This window comes from Oryzias latipes, chromosome 13 (genome assembly GCF_053564925.1).
Source record: "Oryzias latipes strain Hd-rR chromosome 13, Olatipes_Hd-rR_3.1".
NCBI lineage: Eukaryota > Metazoa > Chordata > Actinopteri > Beloniformes > Adrianichthyidae > Oryzias > Oryzias latipes.
Genome location: NC_136249.1, coordinates 26,750,206 through 26,762,256, shown reverse-complemented (window position 1 = coordinate 26,762,256; position 12,051 = coordinate 26,750,206). Strand labels below are relative to the sequence as shown.

Sequence of the window (12,051 nt, the reverse complement as noted above, 5' to 3'; positions counted from 1 at the left end):
TGCCACACTGACATTACTCATGATGTGTTTCTGCTGTGAAAAAGGGGACAATTGTTTATTCACAACTGACAGGCAGCCTGTTAAAAGTGATTGTGAATGTACCAAAATGCGTGTGCAGCACACAAGATAAGATTTAAACTGAAACAGACTCAAAATAAAGAGGCATTTCACAATTTCTTTGGACTGTTGGAATAAAAAACAGAAAGACACTGTTTGTCCCCATCAGGAGTTATTATTGATTAACACTTCAGATTAATGCTTAAACAGCTGTAATGTTAACGTTTTACTAGATTAAGAAGGTAAAACAATAAATAAACAAGTAATTTGTTAAAAAAAATAAAAATTCTCGTGGAAAAAGAGCAGATCCTCTCATTTTGACTGTGTTCTTAACAAGCAGCACACTTTCACCACAGGACACTCAGACTGTTCCTCCTGCTCATTACAAGAGCACCTTTAAGAGCAAAAAGGGAAAAAAGCTGGAAGGAGATGAAAGAAAATAAGATGGATGTTTTTATGAGGCCCTTAATTTGACTAACGCTTATGCTTTTGAATGTCTAACTATAAAAAACACACATGTAAATCTGGCTTTGAACAGGAGGGCCATGTGAACAATGTAGTATAAAAAGCAGTTTGAGTGTGACAGCACACACCAGACACAAGGTCAAAAGATAATGACTAAATAATTACTAAATTCAGGTTATGATGATCAGTAAAAAGGTAGAAATCAAATTTAACCCACTACTATGTACTACCTTCCAATAATGAACATGTAGGTTAAACACAAACCCCGCCCCCCTTTTTATGATCTTTAATACATGATGAAAAAGCAAACAAATCACACAACTTTAACTTAATGGGTAAACATTTGGATATTAAAAGAAGGAATTAATCTGACTATTAAAATTACAGGTTGTCTGATTATGATGTTCAAATATGATAATCACCATTTATTAAAAATGTCAAACAAAAAAAATAAATCTTATTAACCTATACACAAACTTTTAGCAGCTTTTTAGCAAGGCAATAGATATGGTGGCAGGTCAGAGGAAAATGGACATGCAGGTTTGAGAAGATGGAAAGACACCAGTAACTCAGATAATTACTGTTTACCATCGAGTTATGATGGGGGACCATTTCTAAACACACAACACATCAAAGCTTGTAGCAGAGGAGATGCAACAGCAGAAAACCACACCTGTTACCGGTACGTTTACAATAACAACAGGGTACTCCTGCTACAATTTGGATAAGCTAGCCAAATTAGACAACAGAAAATGTTTTTAAAATGTTGACTCGTCAGGCGTCTCTATTTTCACTGCAACATTGTTGAAAGAGTCAACTTGAAACTTGAAGGGTTCAGCTTGATGGTAGTGCTGCATTGGTGTGGGGGAAAATGCTTTACTGGCCCGACAGTAGCAGCTGTGCATCGCTTAAACACAACTGACTAAACTGGGATTGTTGCAGATCCTCTACACGGCAGAGTACTCATCATCTAATGGCTATTTTCAGAAGGACAATACACCATATCGCAAAGCTCAAAGCATTTAAGAAGACAAAGGTGCAAAGGTGTCACTGCACTCGCACACCCTTTGCAGTCATCAGGTCAAATGCATTTGAGATGTGGGGAAGGTTTGTGGTATGAACGTGCAGCCCAAAGATCTGCAGAAACTGCATTCAGACATCACCAAACACATGATCGTCACATTTATGAATACATTCCTCTAAGGCAGCTTTAAACTTTGTACTAGTGAAGTACCTTTACAAGCACGGCTACTGGGAGTAGAGCAATCTTCTGTTTAATCAAAAACAGTTTTAAAATAGATTAGATTCTGAATCTAATCATGCCAAACAATCAAAACCAGTTTCTATAGCCGACAGAGATGCGGTAATTTATACAGTACTGCTGAAAGACCAGCAGCACAACAGAATGATCCAGCTTAGTGGGAATGAAAGCTTCATCTTTGAAAAACTAACCTGAAATAAATCCTAAATTACAGGTTGTGGCTACTGGCAGGACTGAAAAACGCCAAGGCTTGTACTTTTCCTGTTTGTCTGTCAGAATAATCATGAGTCATCAATAGAAAAATGGATGCTTACTTTAAAGAAGCAATACAGAGATTTACAGCGCTGTAATTGTCAAAACTGCAGAATAGATTCACTCTAAATCTTGTGAACTACTGGTTGCCTTAAAAAAAGAAAATATTGCTTTAATTCAAAATATATCAAAACAGCCCAGCGAGGCTTTTCTGACGCAGCTGCACTCTGCGTCAGTGAAATTAGGGAATCATAAATTTTCACTTTGCATGCAGTCTTAGATGTGTATCAAGAGAAGTTTATAAAAGTGGTCCACTGACTGGTATTTCAGGTTTTTGGCATAAATGTGAGCGGTAAGCCACAGCAATGCTATCATGGTTTTACAGTAATACGGCCAAGAAGGCTGAGGCTCCCTGTACTCCATTACATCCCCTGTAATTTTAGTGATTACACACACATACACACTCACACCAAAACCGAATTTCTGTCTCTGGAAAAAACAAATAATAAAGACAGAAAGGGTGTGCAGGAGCAGGACCTTGTGTTTGAATAGCTGCTCAAGCTTATATCGTCTTGCATCAGCTGTGAAGTTTCATGCTCCCGTATCATCGTCGGATGCTACCGAATGACTGCCAGCTTCTCACTCCCCACCCCAATTTTTTTCTTTTTGATATTTAATCTTATATATACCAAAGTTGCTCTGATAAACTTTGAGCAACAAACCCAACTTGCCCCATTTGATAGAAAGTTGTGGTCACTGTGGATTAGTGTGCTATTTAGCAACAAAAAAGTTTTAGACAGATGTTAAGTTGTTTTTCTGCCCTCAGATTTAAGACCTGGTTTAAAATAAGTTGGCACTGAAACAGTTTGCCTTCAGTGTATGTGCTACTCTGGTTTTGGATTGCTACTGTCATGGGGTTCTTTGGGTGCATGGGTGTGTGAGAGTGCAGGGTCAACGCAGGGTAGGATTTACATTCTTCACCTCTTTCAGCTTATAGGACAGCTGTTTGTTGTCATCGTATTTGTATAAGTCATATGTGTTGGATAAAAACACGTTAATATTTTAATGATGAAATTATTGGTGGAAAGACTTTTATTGCAGGTTTAACTGGACCAAGAATGTAGATGGTTGGCTAATAAAAATGCTTTGGGGCGCAGGTTGGTGGAATGGTAAACCAGTGTCGTGGGCATGCGTGACATTGTCTTGATTCCAACAGACACGTGTCTTCTTTCCAACATGCTCGGCATACTGCAGCTACCTGACCCGCTTCTCCAAATGCTACTGTGGTACGTCGTGTTCGTCTCAGCGTGCCAACCATAAGACATGTCATGGCACACAAAGAAAATAAACTCTGTCCTTGCCATGATCTGTTTGTTCAATGGTAAAGCACTTGGAAGTAAGGAGGAAAGGAGGGAGTGAAACGGGGAGGGGGGGGTTGTTTAAAAAGGGCTCCACCCTTACCATTAGGGGGTTGAGACAGATGGCCTCTGCACAGGATACCTAAAGCCAGAAAGAGTGGAGAGACTTGGCCCTGCTAGCAAAAATCATAAAGAACACAGCCATGCATCTCAAACCAGAGCACTGTGACATATTATCTAAAATACTGCAGGCAAATGATATGAAAGCAGCGTGTTAAAAAAAGCTGTCACGGAACTTCAGCAGAAGAATAAGGCAGACTGCAGCAGAGCTGAGGTACAGCTCAAGAGTGTCTCCGCGTTTAATCACCAGTTATCCATCTTATCCGGTGAACAGTGACACTTATGTTTATCAGTAATGCAAGCAAATACATACATATTGTTATTACTGTCCATCATACTGGTCTCTTTTGATCCTTTGCCAACACAAAGAAAGAGAAGAGCCCTATCTAATTTACAAAATAAGACAAAGCACATAGTATTTCTTGAAAAGTAGAGGAAAGAATGAACTCATGGATAGGAAATGCTTGAGCTTTGAAGAAATGCTTCATATTTGTTACTTTCCCTTCTGACATCACTAATTGCGACAAGCTGCTCGAAAGACGCAATGCTAAATCAAAACCTTCCTTTTCGCCTGGCAACTGGCTTAAACATTCCACACTGGCCATTTGATGAGCCAAAATCTCCACCTACCCAAACCTGACCCAGCTTTGGCCCTGACCTCCCCAGGAGAGGCTGTCTCCTGGGTTAGGATCCTCCCATTGAGGCCTGCAGTGCATGTCAGGACCGTGAGAGACAAGAGAGCCCCATGGCCGGAGACAATCACCAGCAGTAACAAAATAGACAATATGTCATCTTCATGTAGACAAACTCCATGCAAAGATTACCGTGTCAAACAGCACTCATGAGGGAAGGATCTGAAGACCTCACAGGAGAAGAATGCAGACTGTGCAGGAGAGAATGTGGTTTAGGACTAAAGAGGAAATTCTGGGCTGAAGATGAATAAGGACACAAGGCAAGAAAAAGGGCAATTCTTTAAGATGTACGGGAACAAGATGACAAAAGAAACGACTGAAGCAACAATAATACGGTCATAAAAATGTCACTATGGTTTAGAATTTTTAAGTATGTTATGAAGTTAAATCAGTTCAATTGGAAACACCCTGCAATAGATTGGGAGAACTGATGATTGCCCAATCTTTTGTTTTTATTTTTTCAAACCCAATTGAAAGATAAACTAAATATTTCTGAATTAGCTCCTTGGAAAAGTATAGACAAATCGAAATTTAAATCTTCAGAAGAAAATATTAATGTTATCTACACTTTTTTGGAGATGTAAGAAATATATAAGCATTTCATGTACCTTGTATAGCCCATTCCCATCCATACTCAATTTGTTTGAAAAATGGTAAATGGCTTCTACTTCTATAGCGCTTTTCTGCCTTGCTTTAAGTCCCAAGGTGTTTTATAATTGCAGTCACTTTCACCCACGCACACACACATTCACACACTGCCCAACACTGGCACCAACCCCAACTACCAGGAACATTGTGGGATTCAGTGTCTTGACACTTCCACATATGGGCAGGCAAGGCAGGAAACAACCTGCAAGCCTCCAATCAAAGCTTGACTGCTTTACCTGTGCACCACGGCCGCCACCAAAAAAAGCAGCATTATGATTCCTGAACGATAATAATACCTGACAAGTCTACTTGTCCTTAAGAGGCAACCCAACATGCAAAGATCAGATCTTGTTGGCTTTGTTGTTGCCAGGTCAGAGCAACAACATGCTTAGTGATAACATTGTATAGTTACACTGCACACCTAATTATAAAGGTTCCTGTTTAAATAAACAGAGAAACAAGTGTGCCACTTGGCACTCCACAGCTTTGTGAAGTAGTGCTCCTGTGTTTTTTTAACAGATGAATTTCTGCCTTTTTAAGCAGTTCAAAAGAAACTCTGTAACATATGTGTCTGTAAAATATCAGCATTATCTCCCTCAGGTCTGATACTTTAACTCTTTTCCATTAAGTCATCCTAAAGAGACTGACAGTCGAAGTGGTTGAGTAGTGTCAGGAAATTCCCAGACCCCAGCCCAGACCTCAGTTTAAAGCTGGGCTAAATCAAATATCCAAAAATGTAAATAACCATACATTTCCGAATCAATAGATTTTTGGCAAGTCAAAGGATTTTCACCCTCTTTTCTCTTTTACTGTGTCTGATTTACTGTCTGGAAAAGCTTAAAAACTGTGATGGAAGCACTAAATAAATAGCTGTCAAGTGAGAAATTACCCTTCTTCAGTTCTAAGGTTTTAATCATCAGAACAGACACAATGGTTCTAACATGGACTTGATTTCAGTTTGAGTATACTTTGATGAAAAAACGACTAATGAATAACACATTCATCAAAGATTAATTAAAATATCTGATCAAAAAGCAAGTGCACAACTACCAGGAAATAATAGTTCACAAGCCCAGCTTTAGTGACATGACCTGACAAAATTGTTTCCTGTACTACGTTTTCAAGATTTAAAAAAAGATAAAAACTGTTGTGCATCATGGTCCCCCTTGGCTTGTAGAAGCTTGACTTCAGCCTCTTCTCTATTTAGGTGACTTTTAAGTGTGCGTAGGAGGCAGCAAAGTCAAGGCAGTTTTATTCCTTTGTAGGGAGTGTTGTGATTCACACTACTGACATGCTTTTAAGTCCTACAATCTACCAGTAGCAAGAAAATGTATTAGCCTAATATTAAACTCCCATCAGAATGAGAGATCAGGAAAGGTTAAAAATAAATTGAATTCAAAAACGTTTTTATCTTCACACTATACACTATAAGTCTTCAAAAGTAACATTGATGAACAGTCTTGCTGGACAGGGTCATGAAATCTTAAATGCACACAATACAAAGAAAACAAGAAAGTAAAAATTGTGAGAAATTACAGAAAAATGCATCATCTAAAAGAGTGCAATGCTGGGATTTTGTAACCCCACTTTAAATTTCACGATCTGTGTTATAGGTCAGCAAAAGCAGCAGTCAGTAGGTGGCACAGAATCACTTAGATGGGATGAGGACCAACAGAACTGTGGGCCAGAGAGAGCATCCTTCTCATAATGACCATACATTTATGCCGGGATTCAATCAGTCAGAAACAGGAAATACCAAGAGGTGAATAGCTTGTTTTATAGCTTACCTTTATCAAAAGAAATATTTGTGCAGTGTGAAGAAAATGTGAGTTTCTGCAGTAGCTCTAATCTTTGGCCTTCCTTCCTTGCATTGTGTCCTGTGAGGGCGTGAGGCTTTTTTAGTGGGCTAATTGATGGTGGAGACAAACACAGGCTGACAGGCCTTTAAAAAAAACTGCAGTTGATGGGCTTCTTTTACATGTCATTGTCCTCTTCAAACCCTTTTCTATTTGCGCTCCCCCAAGGCGAAGTGGACTTATGTCCCATTGTCATTCTCAGCAATATTTGATTAAAAGAGAAAAAAGATCAAAAGCGCTTACCTAAAAAGTGACATAAGAGACTACAGCTTCTAACCAGCGTCAAGTTTTGCCATGCTGCACAACTTTCTGAGGCTGGATGTCTGCCTGTGTACCAAAGCAACACAAACATTCCTCAAACATCCTGTCCTGGTGTGTGGGATTTGTTTTTGTTTGTTGTGGCTTTTGTGGTATTTTAGTGGGGGCACACTATGCTGCAGCCTCAAAAGTATGCCAAGTTACTTTGTTCATGCATGTCCAAAGTTTAACAACAGAAATATAATTTACGAAGGTCAAAGGCGGAAACAAAAGCCAAAGACAAGCAGATTTTTCCCAACGTAACATGGTTTTGGGGCAGTACTTTTTGTTAAAGGTTTATATATAAACTGTCCTCAATTGTGTAAAAGAAATTGTTTTGAAGGTGGTAAGATTTACCTTGAATACAATGTTTTTAAATGCAAAGAAAAGGTTATGTATGACCCCATAATCCGAGGCATTTAACAGCCAAGTAACCAAATAAAAAAAACTATTTAAAACCCCAAAAATAGCTAATTGAGAAAACACATTGGGGTTTATTTAAAAAAGAATTTACTACACAAAAAATACACCTTTATGCTCCTATTATAAAGAACTTTTTCAAGGGAAAAACCTCATTTTTATATTAAATCTTCAAGTTGGAAAATCTAAAATAAAAAAACTAATTATATTTAAATCTACCTCAACTTTTAAGCTCACATCCAAAAACAGCCTTTCACAACGAGTAAATAATGAATAGTTGCTGAATGCAACTATTATATGTTTTTCTACTCCATTCTAAAAAATAAATGCAGTTCTTAAACAGACAACACAACCTAAAACAAGAAAACAAATTGAAAAAAGAAGATGTTTTTGGACTTTTGTGTAAACAAGAACGAGTTCTCTGAATGTCAGCAATCACCACTAACAACAGAGGGAGGAAGTCAAGCATTCCAACAAAAGCCTGCCCCTGTACTGCGTCTGATGGTCAACAAAAAACAGCAAGAAGTCTGTGGTATCCCTAACATTAAGTTGGTCAGAGAGGAAGTTTATTTTCCCAGGCACACCCACATTTTTAGGCATATATTCTGAGTCTCTTTCTGCAACAAACTTAAGTGGGTATGTTGATTTATATGAACCACCCACTTTGATAAGAGAAAACGACAAGAAAAAAGTTGGGTAGGTAGATCAAGACTCCTGATAGAAACATGAAGTAGTAGTGGCATATTTAGAGAGCTCTTGTAAAAAGAAAAACAGACAAAAAAAGCATTCAAAAGATGCTGGGGGAAAAATGCCACTATTTTGGAAAGCTCTAATCTTTGCCGCAAAAACATATCGTGTGGCTTTTTTTGACCATGTTTATTTTTAAGTGCATGGGTCTGATTTATAAGTGTCCCTCTGAAAGCAAAATCCGAATTCCAAAACGATCAAGATCTACTGGGATTAGCAGCTATCTTTGTGAGAGTGGTTAAACTATACAAGAAAAATGCTGTTCAAAAAACAAAACTCCACCTTTTCTTTATTAAACCGTTACAAACAGTAATAAAAGTCAGATTTTGTTGCAATTTCTTTGAGCAAAATGAAGAAGTGGGATAAGATAAATCCAAGACGTTAAGAAAACAAAAACAAGTTTGCAGATGAAAATATGCAGATGCCGTAACAATGCAAAATATCACTGCACGTGATTGACAGTAACACTGCAACACTTGTCTGTATATTATTAGCAGCACATTTCCATTTTAACTTTGCTTTTTAATTTAATATCATTTTTAGGGCTGGGTTTCGCCAATAATTTCAGAATCGATTTAATTCAACAGAGCCTGGATCAATTCGATTCACGATTTTTTTTTTGATTCTTTTGATCGACTCGATTCAATTTGATTTTATTTTGAATTGACATGGTTTACACATTTAGACATATTTGAATAAAAATACAATAATCGATATATTTTAAAAATATTTATATTAATCTTATAAAGTTCACATACTGTAACATTTATTAGTGAAATAATAGACCAATGACATTGTTAACATTATACAGTGTTGCATGATTTCTCAAAAGAAGAAGCTCCAACAAAAATGTGCATTATTTGCTTCGCCTAGAGAGCATTTCAGTTTGGCCACTAGGTGCCGCTTGCATTATTATTACACTTCATTTCAGAAGATTTGAGCAAAAAGCAGTGCTTTAGTCGGCAATGTATGTTAAAATTAGCCATCCTATGAGAAATTCCACTATACGTTAGCATTAAGCTAGCAAACTTTGGCTTCTGCTGCTGTAATGCGTTAGGTCGCCGCAAAAAGATAGGCATAAAAGATTATTCTCAACTTTTATGGATACAGATCTTTTTATTTATTTTCTATCAACCTCGCCCTAATAATTTCTTTAAATCTTGTTTGATTGTTGTTTCACTGTTGTTCTTGTGCCTAACCTTTGGCCTGCCTCTTTACCCGGTCAGGATTTAGCTCTAAGCCAATATACCTGGTTAAACATAAAAGTATTGGCAGTGTGGCATCAACAATCCCAAAAACCAATGACAACAAGACCAAAAGAAACATCTTTACGCACATATATGAATATGAAGACTCTCATTTTCTCTGACAATAGTTTCCACATTCGTTTATTATTATTATTTTTGTTTACTATGACCATTTCAGGTTTAATGATATAGCATTAACACTCCTTTCAGGATCAGAAGGAGGATGTGGGTGCATGTAGAACTGATGATACATTTGGGCTGGACACAGAGCAGACAAAGGATGTGGGTAAAACAGCAGTTTCTTTTATCCGTCAAAGCATAAGCAAGTCAACATACTTTGTGTACTTCCAGATGACACCTAGTATTTGACTGGTGGGTGTTAATAATTTCCCACTTGGGTGGCAGGGGGTGAGCTAGGGCACACAACTGAGTGTGGGCCCATCCCACAGCTGAAAAGACTGAAACACATAAGGCTAAAGGGTGAAACCCAGCCACACCTGTTTCCCATAACCTCTGCATTTCTCTCTGGGGAATTCAATTGCTGACTCTGCACATCCTACATGTAAACCTTTAATAAAGATGGAAAACCAAATGATCCAACCCTCCTCCACAAGGTGTTATCTAGTTTTGAAGGGGCGACCTCAGATGACCAAAAGGACAGATGAAATCCGTTTAAAGGTTTTCCTCTGTTCATTCACGGAAGGTAATTAACTGTGGAAATATCTGGAAGCCATTTCTGTAGCACTGTTTCCTATGACTCAGTGACTGGAACAGTGAGTTTCTGTCTAAAAAAGATCTTTTCATTTGACAAGCCATAGTTTACTCAGTAAAATGAAGTGCAGAAATAGCACTGACCATGTTGGCATTTTAAAGTAATTTTCTGATTTTTTTTTCCTTTTCCTGTCCATTTTAGACAGAAAGTTACTAAGACACTGTGGTTGTATTGACTGCCACCTCCCAGCACCCATTTAAATCAGAAGCAACAATGAATGTAACTAACTTAGGAAAACAGTAACTCTACATGTGAACAATTAATCATGAACGCCATGAAAACGTCTTCTGGTTGTGGTGGTGTGTGTACTGCACTAGGGTTGTAACCAGATAGGCACTTTATTAGACAATGCATTGAACACAAAATTTCATAACAAATCGCGTCATGCATTAACCTTGTCACCTTGTTTACCCCAGAAAATTTGTAGCAGCTGACGGCTAAAGAATCAAAAAAGGAAATGTAATGAATGAAAATCATGAAATCCTGTCTAGCCTGTCTGTAGAATTTGACCCAGAACATATTTTAAAAGCCAAATCCCATAGTATTTGTATCTGCCAGAGAATCAAAACTATAATAATTACAACATTAAAGCGTTAGCAGAAAAAGCAGCCCAAAAACTCAGTGGATACACTGCACTGAACATCACTTCTGTTTTTTGGAAGTTTGTTAGAAACAATTACTGACAAAATGGGATTCACCAACTGAGTAGACTCAACTAAAGCCGTCATTTTTAAGAATTCCTGTAAAACTCTACCATTAAAACAAGTATTAGAGGTAGAATCAAGAGAGCATAAAAGACTTTATGCAAAAAAATGCAGTAAAGCTCACTCACTCATATTTTATGCTCTAAAGTTATGTCAAGTATAAATTGTCCATCTCATTAGTTTATATTGAAACAATAGTACAGACAAAAAAACCAAACACTGCAGGAATTACATGAATGGCAATATTCCAATCCTAATACTGTATAGAATAAACTCAAACCCTGAATAAGATCTGGGCATAAATTTGATCATCCTGGCTAGCACAAGGTAGTATTGCAGATAAGCTTCATTCGTAATAAAACATGGAATTTGCCAAAATACGCACAACTTATCTTACTGGAAGAAAAAACAGGACTATGCATTGTGGGGTTTTTCAAAGTTTTATGACAATTCATGAACTTAACTGTTCTTGTTAAATTCTGTGAACTTATATCTGAACTCTTCTTGATAATTTTGAATACCAGGACATTAATGCTTTATGGATATATTATCAATCAATCAATCAAACTTTATTTATAAAGCACTTTGCATATAAAAGAATAACACAAAGTGCTTTACATTAAAACAAACAAAAAAATAATATAAAAACAAGCATGAAGATTACAATAAACAAGCACAAAAAATAAATAAAAATAAAAATAGGGCCCACCTCCCTGTACCTACACAACCCCCAACTTCTTACACATCTCCCACCCCCAAATTGATGGGGAAATGAGAAATAAGAAATTGGCTGAGCACGAAAACAAGATGTTGGAAACGCTGATAAGTGGAACCTCCCTCTCTGTGAACCGTCGCATGACCAGCCAGATGCAGATTCACAGGCGGGGACCGCTCCACCACAGCTAAGAGGTGATATAGGTCCCCATCCAGAGCCGCAGTGGCTGAACAGCATCCAACCCAGAGGGAGAGGTCCCAAATGAGGAAGCACCGGAAAAATTAAAAATATAAAAAGAGAATGAAAAATAAAAAGAGAATGAAAAAGTAAACATATAGATAAAAGCAATAAACAATAAAACATTGAAATAAGGTAAATTAAAATAACACATTAAAATCTAGTGTACGTTCATAAAACAAGATAAAGTGGATAAATAAAAA

General features: G+C 37.4%; 1 protein-coding gene across 2 annotated transcripts in view; it reads right to left on the bottom strand.

Moving 5' to 3' along the window:
• si:ch211-149e23.4 (uncharacterized) overlaps nucleotides 1-12,051 on the bottom strand; it is a 76,497-nt gene that overhangs the window by 56,429 nt on the left and 8,017 nt on the right. The window lies entirely within an intron of this gene.